General features: G+C 44.7%; 1 protein-coding gene across 2 annotated transcripts in view; it reads left to right on the forward strand.

Moving 5' to 3' along the window:
* Positions 1-19,086, forward strand: part of ABHD6 (abhydrolase domain containing 6, acylglycerol lipase) — a 66,576-nt gene that overhangs the window by 11,712 nt on the left and 35,778 nt on the right. The window contains exon 2 of one of the 2 annotated variants that reach the window (XM_053898533.1): positions 12,572-12,639. The gene's annotated coding sequence lies outside the window, so the exon portion shown is untranslated. The remainder of the gene's footprint in view (positions 1-12,571; positions 12,640-19,086) is intronic. The other variant, XM_019469952.2, reaches the window with a different exon arrangement.

Below are 19,086 nucleotides of genomic sequence, written 5' to 3' on the forward strand. Positions count from 1 at the left end.
AAGCTCTATGCCCAACTTGGGGCTTGAACTCAGAACCCTGAGATTAAGAGTTGCATGCTCTACCAACTGAGCCAGTCAGACACCCCTCTTTTTTTTTAATTAAAAAATGTTTAAATAAATTCTATACCCAGTGTGGGGCTCGAACTTTGAACCCCGAGATCAAGAGTTACATGCTCTACCAATGGAGCCAGCCGGGCACCCCTTCTCATTCCTTCCTAAGTACAACTTTTAGGTAAACCCTAATGACGAATGGAGAAGGCAAGTTTCAGTCTTTGTTTGGGGGTCTTAGTTACGTTTGTAGGTCTCAGAGCCCCCTTTCACCTGAGTGTGCCTGTCCCCCCCACCCCCACCCCCACCCACACATACCCGGCTTCTTGCCTTTCTCCCCACTGCAGTCCAGGAGTCACCAGCTCACTCCCAGCTCTGTCCTGTCACTGCACATTTCTTCTTTGACTTCCTTCATGCCTTCCTAGGCCTGGCCCATTATCTGCTGTGCCCTGCCCTTTGTGCTGGTTTCTTAATTGGGGTAGGTGAGCCAAACACAAGGTGGGCTATGAAGCCACACCTGTGCCCGTGCCCAGGAGGAGAGAAGGCCATGCGAGCCATCGCACCACCCCCACCTCAGTCTCTGGTGAAGCCAGCAATTTTGTGGCTGTTAGCAATTCATTCACCTTCTCATTACGATTTAATGCTTTGTCATTTTCTTTCTTGTGATTCCAGAATCTCATTTTCAGCTTCTGCCAGAGCCAGGAGCAGTTGGGAAAGAAGGCTGTGTTCTTTGAAGAGTGAGTATGGCTTTTTAACACTGTTGCTTTAAAAAAGAAAGAAAGAAAGGAAGGAAGGAAGGAAGGAAGGAAGGAAGAAAGAAAGAAAGAAAGAAAGAAAGAAAGAAAGAAAGAAAGAAAGAAAGAAAGAAAAAAGGCAGCTCTTAAGGAGCCTGAGGCTCCTCTATAAGCCCCCAAAAAACCCGTCTCCAGGCCAACCGGCAGTGGTGATTTCTCTGGTTCAGTGGTCTGGGGGGAGGAGATTGGGCACCTGCAGGCTAGATACATACCCAGAAGCCCCCTATGGACAGTTCTCAGAGTGTGCCAGGAGCAGGGTGCGAAGCTTGGAGGTCTAGAAGAACTCAGCCTTTGGGAACCAAGATGCACACCTGGGGAGTGTGATACTCGAATCAGCCCCAAAGGCAGAGAGGCAGAGAGGTTCATCTGGCAGCCAGGACATGGGAGTGTTCTACATGAAGGGGGCAGCCTGGGGAAAGACAAAGCATGAGGCTGTGCGGGGCTGGCATGGGGACAGGAGTTGGTTATTTGGGGTGCAGGCAGAGATGTGGGAGTTGGCCCAGGAAGTTGGGTTAGGATCATATCAAGTAGTCTGAGTTCACATCAGACCTGGGCAGCCTAATGCATGATGTGAGTTGTGAAGATTCCCCTGGCAACTAGTGTTAGGGATGTGACAGAATGGGAGCAAGAAGAAAGGATGACCCGGACCCTGTGTGGTGGCTGAGGGAGCTGTGATCTGTCTCACACCTGGTATCTCACACCCAGTGGGAATTTTTCTTCCCACCCAACATTCCTAGTAAATGTGGAACCAGACTGGCCTAAGGAATTGGTTGCAAGAGGCTTTCAGGGGTATTGACCCTCTAAAGCTGTGGTGTCCAATATGGACAGCTCCTTTTCCTGTGTGGCTACCGTGCACTTAAAATGTGACAGGTGTGAGTGTAGAACTGAACTCTGGATTTTATTTAATTAATTTAAATTTAAATAGTCATGTATTGAATGGCATAGTTTGTCTAGACTCACAAGTTGGCTTCAGTGCTGGCACCTCTCCACCTGTGCATTAACAGGAGTGGAGGGGGACATATCACAGTCTGGGAAGCTAGATGGATGGGCACAAATGAATGAATCAGGAGAAGGGGGAGAGATGCGGGACTTCTGAGTCATGTGGTAGTCAAAAGGCTTTTGGAAAAGTCTGGAAGGGGGTACTGGCCAGGCATGTTGAGTTTGGAATTCCCTGAAGAAGGGAATGGTGGAGGAGGATGTAGGGATGGAGAGCTGTCCGAGGAAGACAGTGAGGAGAGCATTATGGGACTATCAGGAGACAGAGTGAGGAGAGCATCATGGGAATATCCAGTGGAGAGAGTGAGGAGAGCACCATGGGAATATCTAGGGGGAGAGAGAGGAGAACATCTCAGAATCCAGGCCCCGCATGCTGGTTTCAACAGCAGGGCTGTGAGAGCTGCAAAGCCAGACTGAGGGGGGCAGAGTTGGGCACCTCACAGCAGTGTTCCTGGGGGTCATGCCACACTTTCAGTGATGCCTCAGCAAGCTTAACTGCTTGTTGGGAAATTTCAGTGTGATTTTCTTCCAGGATGAAGATGATATGTATGACAAGAGTTAGAACTGACCGTTTCTTGAATTATTGTGTCCTCAGTCCTGGGGCTTCCACATAAGAGGATCTTAATTAACATCTTTGTATTTTTTCTAACTGTTGATCATTAGTGATAGTTTTGAGGGATTGGTTTATCTTGACAAGAGCCTAGTTTCAGAAAGCAGCATTAGGTAGATGCAACAATCTTTAAGAGCTTGGATAGTATATTCAGATTTTAGGAGCTTAGTGTTTCCCTAACGGAAAACATTGGAGAAAACATTTTCATATTGCTGAATTAAGGGAAAAAATTGTAAGCGGCACTGGGAAGTTTTTTAAAAGATACCAGCAGGAAAAGGGTAATAAGTTAACGGGTAACTTATAAAGTTAGCATGTTACTTGCTCTTAAAACAGTTCTAGAAAAGTGCAAAGAGCGCCAATGGGGACACTGGACCCCCTGCCTTGTGCATAGTGGATGCACAGTGAATCCTGCAGCCAGAAAACCCTGAGAGAAAACCAACAGAGCATGAACCAGGGACATCTGTAGGATTGGTTTGAAATAAAGACCATTCTCTTCGCCAGCCAGGTGACCTGTGGGGCACTTTAAAATTCTTTAAGCCTTAGTTTCTCCATCTTTAAAGTGGGAGAGGGGCTCCTGGGTGGCTCAGTCGGTTTGGCTCAGGTCATGATCCCAGGACTGTGGGATCAAGTCCTGTGTCGGGCTCCATGCTGAGTGTGGAGCCTGCTTCAAATTCTCTCTCTCCCTCTGCCCTCCCCCACTCACTCTCATAAATAAATAAATAGATAGATAAATAAATAAATAAACAAATAAGAAAATATTTATTAAAAAATAAAGTGGGAGAAATGCTTTCTACCTCATAATGTTGTGAGGGATGAGATGAGAGGATGTATATGAACTGCCTGTGTGGGGCGTGGTTTACAGTAGGTATTTAATAGGTGGAGGTTGTCAGTCTTGTATCTTTGGCTGTGATGGTCCTGATTATTATTGTTGCTATAGTGGTTACAATAATCATTATTTTGAAGAGACCAGAACTTTAGTCTGTCAGACTTGATGGTGTATGAGTAAAATATCTAGGGAAAGGCAAGATTCTTTGAAAGTGTCTCATATTCTGTTTTCTCTTGGGATTCTGCTTTATACCCTGAGATTAAGGTGTTAGAACTCAGGATTCCCAGTTTTCCAAATCAGTGAGAACTTGAAAAGACAGTCGTGACACATTATGCCTTACTCCTAGCCCCCAGACGAGGGACTTTGAGGTGCAACGTTTGTTTATGTGGATCCACTGGTGTCTCCTCTATCCAATCAGTCTTCATCCCTGTGTTCAGAGATACAGGCCCTACATGCACAGCTTGGATGCTAACAGGAGGAGGCCGGATGGCAGGCTCAGTCTGGGATGTGAGCCTGTGTGACTCTCCCTGGTGTCAGAACGTACAGCTCTCTTCCTAACGTAGCTTCTCTTCGCCCTGTGCCACAAGGCCACGGAGGTCATTGTCCTTAACACTGGGGTGCCTTGCTTTCACACAACAGATACATAAAATGAGTGCAATTTTTTTTTCTCTTTTTCAATCTTTTTCAAGAATTCAGGCAATAAGCATTGTCAAGCCACAGATATTTGCCTGGTACTGTTTTAGGTTCTGGGAACATGTAACAAGGAGTAAGATTCTTGAGGGGGCAAGCCAGATCCTACTCTTTAATTGCCTGGCATAATTTGAGAAATGTTTTAAGTCTGAGTAGGAGAAGACAGAAGAGGTGATTTGGATGAGTGTTCTTATTTAATAGTTGAGGAAACCAAGCTCTCTTCCTGGTAGAGAGGCAGTGGGAATGTGCCCCCCCCCAGCCTGGTTGGCGCCCGAGCCATTCATGTGTCACCATTATGATTTTCACCAGACCTATATATTGCCTACTTTGCATTTTTCTTTAAATTGACTCCTTTTAACTTAATTTTAAAAATTAATTTTCATAAATTGAAAGCATCCCTGTACTTGCTAGATGGGATGCTGGCCCATTCACAAAGGGCTTAATATTAGATCTTAAAAAAAAATAAGGCAGGAAGGAAGGAAGAGGAGGGAGGGAAAAAAATCAACGCAAAGAAACCATGTTATTAAGTAGCTAGTTACTGTTGCTTGCAGGAGGGGAAGGCTTAGAGAGGTGTTTAATAACACCATACTGAGAATTTCTCTTTGACCTAGACAGAACTGAATAAGAACTGAAAGCTGATTTCTCTGTATGCATGTCAGTGTTATGTTACCCAGTTAATGCTGTGTAGCCCTGAGCATTATTCAGTATTCTCCTGCTCCCTAACGTCATCTTGCAAGCAAACATCAATTGTATGGGCCCCATCCTTTGGGAAATTCCACTCTCCACCCCTTAGTTGATTTTCAGTCATTGGTGGTTCCAGGTTCACAAGGTTTCAGTTTTCCTGTCTCCAGACTCTCCTTTGGGTACAATAGAGTATCCTATAAACAAACCTCCGCAGGGTAGGAGAGCTTCCTTTTTATTTTTTTTTTTAAATTTTTCAACGTTTTTTATTTATTTTTGGGACAGAGAGAGACAGAGCATGAACGGGGGAGGGGCAGAGAGAGAGAGGGAGACACAGAATCGGAAACAGGCTCCAGGCTCCGAGCCATCAGCCCAGAGCCTGACGCGGGGCTCGAACTCACGGACCGCGAGATCGTGACCTGGCTGAAGTCGGACGCTTAACCGACTGCGCCACCCAGGCGCCCCGGAGAGCTTCCTTTTTAAAGAAAGGCTGGGGCAAGTCCTCTTTAAAATGAAGGATGATGCAGAGGTAGGGATCATCACTTCCTCCTTATGTATACTATGTGTATAGAAGAGTCAGAAAGCATTAGTTTCGGGGCACCTGGGTGGCTCAGTCAGTTAAGCGTCCGACTCTTGATTTCGGCTTAGGTCATGATCTCACGATTTATTTTGCTTTAACAAAACAGAGACTGCTTGGGATTCTCTCTCTCCCTCTCTTTCTGCCCATCCCCCCTTATGCATGCTCTCTCTCTCAAAAATAAATACGTTTTTAAAAAAGGAAGGAAGGAAGCAAGCAAGCATTAGTTTCTTCACCCGGGGCCTGTCCATATTTGACCTGTTCAGGGAAAGTGTACAACAGGCTTCTCTGTAAGTCCATGCCTTACTAAATTCATCAGGCTAGGGGTGCCTGGGTGCTAAGTGGGTTAAGCATTTGACTTCTGCTCTGGTCATGATCTCACGGTCCGTGGGTTCAAGCCCCGTCCGTGTCAGGCTCTGTGCTGATCCTGGAGCCTGTTTCAGATTCCATGTCTCCTTCTCTCTCTGCCCCTTCCCTTCTCAGGCTTTGTCTCTCTCTGTCTTGCAAAAATAAATAAAATGTTAAAAATTTTTTTCTTTAATCAGGCTCTACAAAAACTCCTAATTGAAGTTCATTCTGCAATTAAATGGGAGGTGGAGCCAGATAAAACTTTCCCCCAAAGTGATGGAGAGGTCCATAGCAGGCATTGGCAAAGCCGTGGTGCCTCTTTTTGATGATTAGACCTTGGGGCTACCATCCACAGTGTCAGGGTCAGTGAAATAATGGCTTTGGGCATAAAATGTTCTAGTTCCTAGTCGAAAGGAACATCACGAATTAACCTCCTGCAGCTCAGGAATCAGAATTCATAGTAACCCTCAGCAGTTTTTAGGGACTTTGTGTGATTTGGAAAAGTCCTCTTGAAGGTGACAGTTCCTATTGTCATTGACTCTTTTGTGACCAATGTTCAAACAGATTTCTAAAATTCTCTTCAGTCTGAAAGTAATTTGCTTACCCCTTGACAGTGAGGCCTTTTTAGCACGGTAAATTGTACCCTGCGTTAAATAGGTGACTCCTCCAGGGAGTTTTGTAATTACTGAAAGAAAAAAGTCAGCTCTCTTACAGCATCATTGGGAATGGTTGATTGTCCCCAAAACAAACCGGACTGAGCCCATTTTGTAACTTAGCTTTTCATTCATTCATTTGCACCGTATTTGTGTCCTGTACTATTCTTGGGGCGCTGAGAAAGAACATACGGATTGGCCTGACTCTCAAGGAGCTCTAGTTCTAGGAGAAAGCAGGCCAGTGACTTAAGTGTGCTGAAAAGTGTTTATAGTGATTGAGAAGCTGAGAGGCCAGTTGAATCAGAAACACAGACAGTGCTTCTGCCCCTGAGAGGGCTTTCATTCCTGCGGGTTCAGCATGGTACCCACAAAGAGCCTGTGCGTGTGACTAAGAACCATCTAACCCACCTATATATTCGTCTGTCTCCTCCACTTCCCCCTAGACTGTGAGGGGCTTGTTTCACCAACCCCTTGTAGAGGACAGAACATAAATGGAGATGCCATAGCTTCATGGAGAAATTAGGAGTGATGACAAGTGTAGGTATTTAACAGCAGAGAGCTTATGAAGATTGAAAAAAAGGCCATTTAAAAAAAAAATTAGACGACGTATAGCATGGTGCAGAGGGGGTGGGTCCAAGGAGAAACCTGTTTGTTTTGTAATCTTGATTCAACCGGCTGAGTGACTTTGGGCAAGTTACTTAGCCTCTCTGTGCCTTACTTTTCCCAGCCTATAAAATGAAATAAAAGTCCTGCCTGTTTGACAGGACTGGTGTGCTATACCAAGGGTTGATCACTTTTTGCCAGCAGGCCAAAGAGCCTGCAGCCTCTTTCTAACAAAGTCTTGTTGGAATGGTCACTCCCATTTATTGCGTGCTGTGTCAGACCTGCTCTCGGTGCTGGGGACACACGATAGTCCCTGCCCTCCTGGTGCTCCCATTCTAGCCTTCAGATGTGTTCATCTAGTCTTCAAGAAGACCTCAGAAAGTACAATGCAAATTCTACCGTTTTGATTTGTTCCCTCTTAACTTTTTATTGTATGGGACTTATTTTTGAATAGGCTATTATACATATATGTGATAAATAACCAAAAGGTTTAAAAAGGTACATGCTAAAAAAACAAGTTTTCCTTCTATCCCTAACACCCTGTAGAAAATGAATTTCAAATTTTGTATGTCTTGCCTATTGTTCGATGTGAGCACCGTTAAATTTTTCTAGACTTAGTTTGCTATACCCTAAGATTATGAAAATACTTACTAACCAGCATTTTCTCGCTTCTGTAATCTTGCTTAACACATTCCTCCCCTTCCCCCTTCCCCCTTCTCCCTTCCCCCTTCCCCCTTCCCCCTTCCCCCTTCCCCTTTTTTTCTCCTGCCACAAGTAACAGACAAAGCCTTCCCGCCAAAGGACAGACAAAGGACGCCCAATCAGAGAACAACAAATGTCCTTACTTTAAAATCAACTAATCAGACCCCCCATAATCTGAAACCTCCCCTATGCTATTTGTCTCTGTCTATAAAAACGCTGTACCAACCCTGATCGGAGCCTCTTAGCGTCACTGGCAACGAGTGCACGGAGGTCCAGGTTCGAACCTGCAATAAACGACCCTTGCCGGTTGGCTTTGACTTACGACTCTGGTGGTCTCTTATGGGGGGTTTCGCGACCTCGGGCATTACAACCCCAGCTACTAGTTACCCACCTTAGATGAACTGTTACTGATTTGTTAACACATCCTTTCCGTGATAGTAGCATTCACGCGCACACATAGATCGTTTCCATTTCTGTCTTTCAGGTTCTCTGTCCTAAGTTTTAATTTTTATTTATTTATTTTTAAAGTTTATTTATTTATTGTGGGGGGAGGGGTAGAGAGAGGGAGAGAGAAAATCCCAAGCAGGCTGTGCACTGCCCGATGCACAGAGCCCTATGCAGGGCTTAGTTGACTAAGCCACCCAGGCATCTCTTAACTTTTAATTTTTAAAAATTGCAAACTTATAGAAAAGCTGAAAGAATATTACCATGTAACCTTCACCTGGATTCACCAGAGGTTAACATTTGCCACATTTGCTTTAATGTTCTCTCTTTTCCCCTTCCCCAGTGACTTTTTTCTTCTCAATTTTTAAAAGTGAGTAGCAGAAATGAACAATGAGTAGCAGATATCACTATTCTTCACCCCTTAATACTTCAGCAGAAGTCTCCTAAGAGCAAAGATTTTCTTTTTTTTTTTTTTAATTTTTTTTTTTTAACATTTATTTTTGAGACAGAGAGAGACAGAGCATGAATGGGGGAGGGGCAGAGAGAGAGGGAGACACAGAATCGGAAGCAGGCTCCAGGCTCCGAGCCATCAGCCCAGAGCCTGACGCGGGGCTCGAACTCACGGACCGCGAGATCGTGACCTGGCTGAAGTCGGACGCTTAACCGACTGCGCCACCCAGGCGCCCCTTGACTGATACAATTTTTTAGAAGACAGCTGCAAGACACATGAGCTACTTCCCTTCCAGCAGAAGTCCTGATTGAACTGCATAACTTTCTCCCCACTGACTGTGTCCCCTTCTCCAGGCAATCCGGTAACAGGATTATCTGGTTCTCTGATTCCCTGCCCACAGGACCAGCCAGGCTAGGCTGAATTTCCTTGCCTGACAAGCTGCCTTAGCTGGTAGAAGCTGGGGAGGGAGTTGTGGGCTTGGCTGGTTCTTGAGCCAGAACACCCAGGGGGAACCAGTTGCTAGCACTTTGGAACCTAGAGAGACAGAGTTCTCCTCTTATCAGTACCTCTCTCAGAGCCACAAAGGAGATATGCATTTCCAGTTTATGCACATGTATGGTTCCAGAATGGAAATCCTTATCTTTTGTCTTAGAATGCTGGACTTGATCAAGGAGGACTGAAGTTCCTGTCAAACTGACTTAACCTTTGGATAGTCACACAAGGCAGCAGCTCTCCCAGTCTTTGTTATCTTAGTAGGCAGCCTGTGTAGCTTGTGGAGAGAGAGAGAGAGGGAGGCAGGCTACCGGCCTTCATATTTGTATTTGTTTCTTCCCTTATCATGTGAAACAATTAAGGTTTGGTCGTTCTCTCTCTCATGGGCCTTTTTTTTTTTTTTTTTAAATAAATTGAACTCCTGTATCTTACTTATTTATTTATTTTTGAGAGAGATAGAGAGTGGGAGTGAGTGAGGAGCAGAGAGAGAGAGAGAATCCCACAAGGTGTAGAGAGAGAGGAGAGAGAGTGTGGAGCCCGGAATGGTTCTCAAGTTCACCTGACACAGGCCTTGAGCTTATGAACCGTGAGCTCATGACCTGAGCCAAAGTCGGATACTTAACCAACTGAAACACCCAGGTGCCCCTGCTTGTGGGCCTTTTAATTAGCTTAGAGTCCAGAACTGGCCAGAAGAAGTTTTTGTGCTAATGAAAGTGTTCTCTATGCTTCCTGCCCAGGGTGGTGGCCATTAGCTACATGTAGCTCTTGAGCAGGTGAAATGTGACTAGTGCACCTGAGGAACTGAATTCTACATTGTATTTAATTTTGATCAATTTAAACAGCCACATGTGGCTAGTGGCAACGGTATTGGACAATGCAGGATAGACCATTCTATTTTAGGACTTTATATTATATTTTGTAATTAAATAGAGAAAGCCTTACACATGCACATGATAGTAATTCAAAAGATATAACAGGGGGCCACCTGGGTGGCTCAGTCGGTCCAGCGTTCGACTCTGGATTTCCGCTCAGGTTGTGATCCTGGGCCATGGGATCATGCCCGTGTTGAGCTCCTTGGTGAGCATGGAGCCTGCTTGAGATATTCTCTCTCTCTCTCTCTCTCTCTCTCTCTCTCTCTCTCTCTCTCTCCCCCCCTCTCCCTCCCTCCCTCCCTCTCCCTCTCTTCCTCTGCTCCTTCTCTGTCTCTAAAAAAAGGTCAAAAGATACAAGATGCAGCCATGATAACCAGTTTCCTGTGTATCCTTCTCCCTCCCTCTCCTCTCTTTCTTTCTGTCTCCTTTAATGCAAAAGGTATTATTCTATCCATTCTCTGCTGTTTCTTGTTTTTTGGTGTTGCTTTTTTTTTTTTTTTTTTTTGAGTTAACAGTGAATCTTGGGGGACACCTGGGTGACTCAGTGGATTAAGTGTCTGACTCTTGGTTTCAGCTCAGGTCACAGTTCGTGAGATCAAGCCCTGCATCGGGCTCTTTGCTGACTGTGGAGCCTGCTTGGGATTCTCTCACTCCCTCCCTCTCTGCCCTTCCCCTGCTCATGCTCTCCCTCCCTTTCTCTCTCTCAAAATAAAAACATAAATTTTTTAAAATCTTAAAAAAGAATGAACCTTGGAGGTCATTACTCATAAAGACAAATAGAACTGCCTCATTATTTTAATGGCTTATGTTTAATTTTGTTTGTATTTAATGGCTATACATAATACTTCCTTATAAAGCTATACCATTGTTTACTTAACAGATGCCCTATAAGTGGGCATGAGTTAATTTCACTCCTTTGCCATGATAGATTCTACCGTGACATGTAACCTTCCACAAACATGATTTCATACACTAGGTACAAACATAAACTCTTAGAAGAGATTCTTAGGTTGAAGGTATGTGCGTTTTACAATGTCACAGATTTTAACAAATTGCCATGCATAGAGTTTGTTCATGGGAATATAAATTGGTACATTGTATAGAGCATCTATTTGCCCACAGTCTCTGCAACATAGACTGTTACTAAACTTTTTGTTTTTTGCTGGTACGGTAAATAAAGATTGCCATTGTTGCCTGGGTGGCTCAGTTGGTTAAGTGGCTGACTTTGGCTTGGGTCATGATCTCACAGTTTGTGAGTTTGAGCCCAGCATCGGGCTCTGTGCTGACAGTGTGGAACCTGCTTGGGATTCTCTCTCCCTCTCTCTCTGCCCTCCCTTGTGTGCTCTCTCTCAAAATCAATAAGTAAACTTAAAAAAAAAAAAAGATACCACTTTAAAAAATTAAGACTGCCATTAGCTTGTCAATTTAATCTGCATTTCTCTTATTATAAATGAGCTTGAGGGTCTTTTTATATGTTCGAAAGTCATTTGTGTTTACTTTCTGATAAATTATCTACTCAGATCATTTGCCCATTTTCCTATTGGATTTTGTTGTTGTTTTGATTTTTAGGAACCTTTTGTACATTCAGGAAATTAGTCTGTTGTGTCTGAGTATGTATTGACAAATCTTGATCTTGGTCATGGTGTATCTTTCCATGTGGACATTGAAAACATGTTTATGCAGTGAACATGTTAATCTTTTCGTTATGGCCTCTGGACCTTCTATCTTACTTAGACTTTCCCTGCTGAGATATTTTCAAACAGAGTTCTTATGTTGTCTTACAGAACTTCCATGGTTTTATTTTACTTTTTTAGGTTTAACTCTTTGACTCCTCTGAAATAATTCAGGGGTTTTGTGGATTTACCTTCCCTTGCTGGGCTCCTCATTCTTCTGCCATGGTGCCTTGGCACTGTGTCTCCCTATCCAGCCCTGGTTTTGAGCTGTGGGGTCCCTCTAGCAGCCACTCTGGTAGAAACATTATCCTCATTTGTTCCTGGCTGCCACCTTCTCATTCCTTTCTTTATTCTGTGTTATGTTGTTATGTTGTGTTATGTTATTTTTTAAGTAAGCTCTATGCCCAACTTGGGGCTTGAACTCAGAACCCTGAGATTAAGAGTTGCATGCTCTACCAACTGAGCCAGTCAGACACCCCTCTTTTTTTTTAATTAAAAAATGTTTAAATAAATTCTATACCCAGTGTGGGGCTCGAACTTTGAACCCCGAGATCAAGAGTTACATGCTCTACCAATGGAGCCAGCCGGGCACCCCTTCTCATTCCTTCCTAAGTACAACTTTTAGGTAAACCCTAATGACGAATGGAGAAGGCAAGTTTCAGTCTTTGTTTGGGGGTCTTAGTTACGTTTGTAGGTCTCAGAGCCCCCTTTCACCTGAGTGTGCCTGTCCCCCCCACCCCCCACCCCCACCCACACATACCCGGCTTCTTGCCTTTCTCCCCACTGCAGTCCAGGAGTCACCAGCTCACTCCCAGCTCTGTCCTGTCACTGCACATTTCTTCTTTGACTTCCTTCATGCCTTCCTAGGCCTGGCCCATTATCTGCTGTGCCCTGCCCTTTGTGCTGGTTTCTTAATTGGGGTAGGTGAGCCAAACACAAGGTGGGCTATGAAGCCACACCTGTGCCCGTGCCCAGGAGGAGAGAAGGCCATGCGAGCCATCGCACCACCCCCACCTCAGTCTCTGGTGAAGCCAGCAATTTTGTGGCTGTTAGCAATTCATTCACCTTCTCATTACGATTTAATGCTTTGTCATTTTCTTTCTTGTGATTCCAGAATCTCATTTTCAGCTTCTGCCAGAGCCAGGAGCAGTTGGGAAAGAAGGCTGTGTTCTTTGAAGAGTGAGTATGGCTTTTTAACACTGTTGCTTTAAAAAAGAAAGAAAGAAAGGAAGGAAGGAAGGAAGAAAGAAAGAAAGAAAGAAAGAAAGAAAGAAAGAAAGAAAGAAAGAAAGAAAGAAAAAAGGCAGCTCTTAAGGAGCCTGAGGCTCCTCTATAAGCCCCCAAAAAACCCGTCTCCAGGCCAACCGGCAGTGGTGATTTCTCTGGTTCAGTGGTCTGGGGGGAGGAGATTGGGCACCTGCAGGCTAGATACATACCCAGAAGCCCCCTATGGACAGTTCTCAGAGTGTGCCAGGAGCAGGGTGCGAAGCTTGGAGGTCTAGAAGAACTCAGCCTTTGGGAACCAAGATGCACACCTGGGGAGTGTGATACTCGAATCAGCCCCAAAGGCAGAGAGGCAGAGAGGTTCATCTGGCAGCCAGGACATGGGAGTGTTCTACATGAAGGGGGCAGCCTGGGGAAAGACAAAGCATGAGGCTGTGCGGGGCTGGCATGGGGACAGGAGTTGGTTATTTGGGGTGCAGGCAGAGATGTGGGAGTTGGCCCAGGAAGTTGGGTTGGGATCATATCAAGTAGTCTGAGTTCACATCAGACCTGGGCAGCCTAATGCATGATGTGAGTTGTGAAGATTCCCCTGGCAACTAGTGTTAGGGATGTGACAGAATGGGAGCAAGAAGAAAGGATGACCCGGACCCTGTGTGGTGGCTGAGGGAGCTGTGATCTGTCTCACACCTGGTATCTCACACCCAGTGGGAATTTTTCTTCCCACCCAACATTCCTAGTAAATGTGGAACCAGACTGGCCTAAGGAATTGGTTGCAAGAGGCTTTCAGGGGTATTGACCCTCTAAAGCTGTGGTGTCCAATATGGACAGCTCCTTTTCCTGTGTGGCTACCGTGCACTTAAAATGTGACAGGTGTGAGTGTAGAACTGAACTCTGGATTTTATTTAATTAATTTAAATTTAAATAGTCATGTATTGAATGGCATAGTTTGTCTAGACTCACAAGTTGGCTTCAGTGCTGGCACCTCTCCACCTGTGCATTAACAGGAGTGGAGGGGGACATATCACAGTCTGGGAAGCTAGATGGATGGGCACAAATGAATGAATCAGGAGAAGGGGGAGAGATGCGGGACTTCTGAGTCATGTGGTAGTCAAAAGGCTTTTGGAAAAGTCTGGAAGGGGGTACTGGCCAGGCATGTTGAGTTTGGAATTCCCTGAAGAAGGGAATGGTGGAGGAGGATGTAGGGATGGAGAGCTGTCCGAGGAAGACAGTGAGGAGAGCATTATGGGACTATCAGGAGACAGAGTGAGGAGAGCATCATGGGAATATCCAGTGGAGAGAGTGAGGAGAGCACCATGGGAATATCTAGGGGGAGAGAGAGGAGAACATCTCAGAATCCAGGCCCCGCATGCTGGTTTCAACAGCAGGGCTGTGAGAGCTGCAAAGCCAGACTGAGGGGGGCAGAGTTGGGCACCTCACAGCAGTGTTCCTGGGGGTCATGCCACACTTTCAGTGATGCCTCAGCAAGCAACAAGCTTAACTGCTTGTTGGGAAATTTCAGTGTGATTTTCTTCCAGGATGAAGATGATATGTATGACAAGAGTTAGAACTGACCGTTTCTTGAATTATTGTGTCCTCAGTCCTGGGGCTTCCACATAAGAGGATCTTAATTAACATCTTTGTATTTTTTCTAACTGTTGATCATTAGTGATAGTTTTGAGGGATTGGTTTATCTTGACAAGAGCCTAGTTTCAGAAAGCAGCATTAGGTAGATGCAACAATCTTTAAGAGCTTGGATAGTATATTCAGATTTTAGGAGCTTAGTGTTTCCCTAACGGAAAACATTGGAGAAAACATTTTCATATTGCTGAATTAAGGGAAAAAATTGTAAGCGGCACTGGGAAGTTTTTTAAAAGATACCAGCAGGAAAAGGGTAATAAGTTAACGGGTAACTTATAAAGTTAGCATGTTACTTGCTCTTAAAACAGTTCTAGAAAAGTGCAAAGAGCGCCAATGGGGACACTGGACCCCCTGCCTTGTGCATAGTGGATGCACAGTGAATCCTGCAGCCAGAAAACCCTGAGAGAAAACCAACAGAGCATGAACCAGGGACATCTGTAGGATTGGTTTGAAATAAAGACCATTCTCTTCGCCAGCCAGGTGACCTGTGGGGCACTTTAAAATTCTTTAAGCCTTAGTTTCTCCATCTTTAAAGTGGGAGAGGGGCTCCTGGGTGGCTCAGTCAGTTTGGCTCAGGTCATGATCCCAGGACTGTGGGATCAAGTCCTGTGTCGGGCTCCATGCTGAGTGTGGAGCCTGCTTCAAATTCTCTCTCTCCCTCTGCCCTCCCCCACTCACTCTCATAAATAAATAAATAGATAGATAAATAAATAAATAAACAAATAAGAAAATATTTATTAAAAAATAAAGTGGGAGAAATGCTTTCTACCTCATAATGTTGTGAGGGATGAGATGAGAGGATGTATATGAACTGCCTGTGTGGGGCGTGGTTTACAGTAGGTATTTAATAGGTGGAGGTTGTCAGTCTTGTATCTTTGGCTGTGATGGTCCTGATTATTATTGTTGCTATAGTGGTTACAATAATCATTATTTTGAAGAGACCAGAACTTTAGTCTGTCAGACTTGATGGTGTATGAGTAAAATATCTAGGGAAAGGCAAGATTCTTTGAAAGTGTCTCATATTCTGTTTTCTCTTGGGATTCTGCTTTATACCCTGAGATTAAGGTGTTAGAACTCAGGATTCCCAGTTTTCCAAATCAGTGAGAACTTGAAAAGACAGTCGTGACACATTATGCCTTACTCCTAGCCCCCAGACGAGGGACTTTGAGGTGCAACGTTTGTTTATGTGGATCCACTGGTGTCTCCTCTATCCAATCAGTCTTCATCCCTGTGTTCAGAGATACAGGCCCTACATGCACAGCTTGGATGCTAACAGGAGGAGGCCGGATGGCAGGCTCAGTCTGGGATGTGAGTCTGTGTGACTCTCCCTGGTGTCAGAACGTACAGCTCTCTTCCTAACGTAGCTTCTCTTCGCCCTGTGCCACAAGGCCACGGAGGTCATTGTCCTTAACACTGGGGTGCCTTGCTTTCACACAACAGATACATAAAATGAGTGCAATTTTTTTTTCTCTTTTTCAATCTTTTTCAAGAATTCAGGCAATAAGCATTGTCAAGCCACAGATATTTGCCTGGTACTGTTTTAGGTTCTGGGAACATGTAACAAGGAGTAAGATTCTTGAGGGGGCAAGCCAGATCCTACTCTTTAATTGCCTGGCATAATTTGAGAAATGTTTTAAGTCTGAGTAGGAGAAGACAGAAGAGGTGATTTGGATGAGTGTTCTTATTTAATAGTTGAGGAAACCAAGCTCTCTTCCTGGTAGAGAGGCAGTGGGAATGTGCCCCCCCCCAGCCTGGTTGGCGCCCGAGCCATTCATGTGTCACCATTATGATTTTCACCAGACCTATATATTGCCTACTTTGCATTTTTCTTTAAATTGACTCCTTTTAACTTAATTTTAAAAATTAATTTTCATAAATTGAAAGCATCCCTGTACTTGCTAGATGGGATGCTGGCCCATTCACAAAGGGCTTAATATTAGATCTTAAAAAAAAATAAGGCAGGAAGGAAGGAAGAGGAGGGAGGGAAAAAAATCAACGCAAAGAAACCATGTTATTAAGTAGCTAGTTACTGTTGCTTGCAGGAGGGGAAGGCTTAGAGAGGTGTTTAATAACACCATACTGAGAATTTCTCTTTGACCTAGACAGAACTGAATAAGAACTGAAAGCTGATTTCTCTGTATGCATGTCAGTGTTATGTTACCCAGTTAATGCTGTGTAGCCCTGAGCATTATTCAGTATTCTCCTGCTCCCTAACGTCATCTTGCAAGCAAACATCAATTGTATGGGCCCCATCCTTTGGGAAATTCCACTCTCCACCCCTTAGTTGATTTTCAGTCATTGGTGGTTCCAGGTTCACAAGGTTTCAGTTTTCCTGTCTCCAGACTCTCCTTTGGGTACAATAGAGTATCCTATAAACAAACCTCCGCAGGGTAGGAGAGCTTCCTTTTTATTTTTTTTTTTAAATTTTTCAACGTTTTTTATTTATTTTTGGGACAGAGAGAGACAGAGCATGAACGGGGGAGGGGCAGAGAGAGAGAGGGAGACACAGAATCGGAAACAGGCTCCAGGCTCCGAGCCATCAGCCCAGAGCCTGACGCGGGGCTCGAACTCACGGACCGCGAGATCGTGACCTGGCTGAAGTCGGACGCTTAACCGACTGCGCCACCCAGGCGCCCCGGAGAGCTTCCTTTTTAAAGAAAGGCTGGGGCAAGTCCTCTTTAAAATGAAGGATGATGCAGAGGTAGGGATCATCACTTCCTCCTTATGTATACTATGTGTATAGAAGAGTCAGAAAGCATTAGTTTCGGGGCACCTGGGTGGCTCAGTCAGTTAAGCGTCCGACTCTTGATTTCGGCTTAGGTCATGATCTCACGATTTATTTTGCTTTAACAAAACAGAGACTGCTTGGGATTCTCTCTCTCCCTCTCTTTCTGCCCATCCCCCCTTATGCATGCTCTCTCTCTCAAAAATAAATACGTTTTTAAAAAAGGAAGGAAGGAAGCAAGCAAGCATTAGTTTCTTCACCCGGGGCCTGTCCATATTTGACCTGTTCAGGGAAAGTGTACAACAGGCTTCTCTGTAAGTCCATGCCTTACTAAATTCATCAGGCTAGGGGTGCCTGGGTGCTAAGTGGGTTAAGCATTTGACTTCTGCTCTGGTCATGATCTCACGGTCCGTGGGTTCAAGCCCCGTCCGTGTCAGGCTCTGTGCTGATCCTGGAGCCTGTTTCAGATTCCATGTCTCCTTCTCTCTCTGCCCCTTCCCTTCTCAGGCTTTGTCTCTCTCTGTCTTGCAAAAATAAATAAAATGTTAAAAATTTTTTTCTTTAATCAGGCTCTACAAAAACTCCTAATTGAAGTTCATTCTGCAATTAAATGGGAGGTGGAGCCAGATAAAACTTTCCCCCAAAGTGATGGAGAGGTCCATAGCAGGCATTGGCAAAGCCGTGGTGCCTCTTTTTGATGATTAGACCTTGGGGCTACCATCCACAGTGTCAGGGTCAGTGAAATAATGGCTTTGGGCATAAAATGTTCTAGTTCCTAGTCGAAAGGAACATCACGAATTAACCTCCTGCAGCTCAGGAATCAGAATTCATAGTAACCCTCAGCAGTTTTTAGGGACTTTGTGTGATTTGGAAAAGTCCTCTTGAAGGTGACAGTTCCTATTGTCATTGACTCTTTTGTGACCAATGTTCAAACAGATTTCTAAAATTCTCTTCAGTCTGAAAGTAATTTGCTTACCCCTTGACAGTGAGGCCTTTTTAGCATGGTAAATTGTACCCTGCGTTAAATAGGTGACTCCTCCAGGGAGTTTTGTAATTACTGAAAGAAAAAAGTCAGCTCTCTTACAGCATCATTGGGAATGGTTGATTGTCCCCAAAACAAACAGGACTGAGCCCATTTTGTAACTTAGGTTTTCATTCATTCATTTGCACTGTATTTGTGTCCTGTACTATTCTTGGGGCGCTGAGAAAGAACATACGGATTGGCCTGACTCTCAAGGAGCTCTAGTTCTAGGAGAAAGCAGGCCAGTGACTTAAGTGTGCTGAAAAGTGTTTATAGTGATTGAGAAGCTGAGAGGCCAGTTGAATCAGAAACACAGACAGTGCTTCTGCCCCTGAGAGGGCTTTCATTCCTGCGGGTTCAGCATGGTACCCACAAAGAGCCTGTGCGTGTGACTAAGAACCATCTAACCCACCTATATATTCGTCTGTCTCCTCCACTTCCCCCTAGACTGTGAGGGGCTTGTTTCACCAACCCCTTGTAGAGGACAGAACATAAATGGAGATGCCATAGCTTCATGGAGAAATTAGGAGTGATGACAAGTGTAGGTATTTAACAGCAGAGAGCTTATGAAGATTGAAAAAAAGGCCATTTAAAAAAAAAATTAGACGACGTATAGCATGGTGCAGAGGGGGTGGGTCCAAGGAGAAACCTGTTTGTTTTGTAATCTTGATTCAACCGGCTGAGTGACTTTGGGCAAGTTACTTAGCCTCTCTGTGCCTTACTTTTCCCAGCCTATAAAATGAAATAAAAGTCCTGCCTGTTTGACAGGACTGGTGTGCTATACCAAGGGTTGATCACTTTTTGCCAGCAGGCCAAAGAGCCTGCAGCCTCTTTCTAACAAAGTCTTGTTGGAATAGTCACTCCCATTTATTGCGTGCTGTGTCAGACCTGCTCTCGGTGCTGGGGACACACGATAGTCCCTGCCCTCCTGGTGCTCCCATTCTAGCCTTCAGATGTGTTCATCTAGTCTTCAAGAAGACCTCAGAAAGTACAATGCAAATTCTACCGTTTTGATTTG

This window comes from Panthera pardus, unplaced genomic scaffold (genome assembly GCF_024362965.1).
Source record: "Panthera pardus isolate Hobbes unplaced genomic scaffold, ASM2436296v1 HiC_scaffold_8, whole genome shotgun sequence".
In the NCBI taxonomy this organism is placed as follows: domain Eukaryota; kingdom Metazoa; phylum Chordata; class Mammalia; order Carnivora; family Felidae; genus Panthera; species Panthera pardus.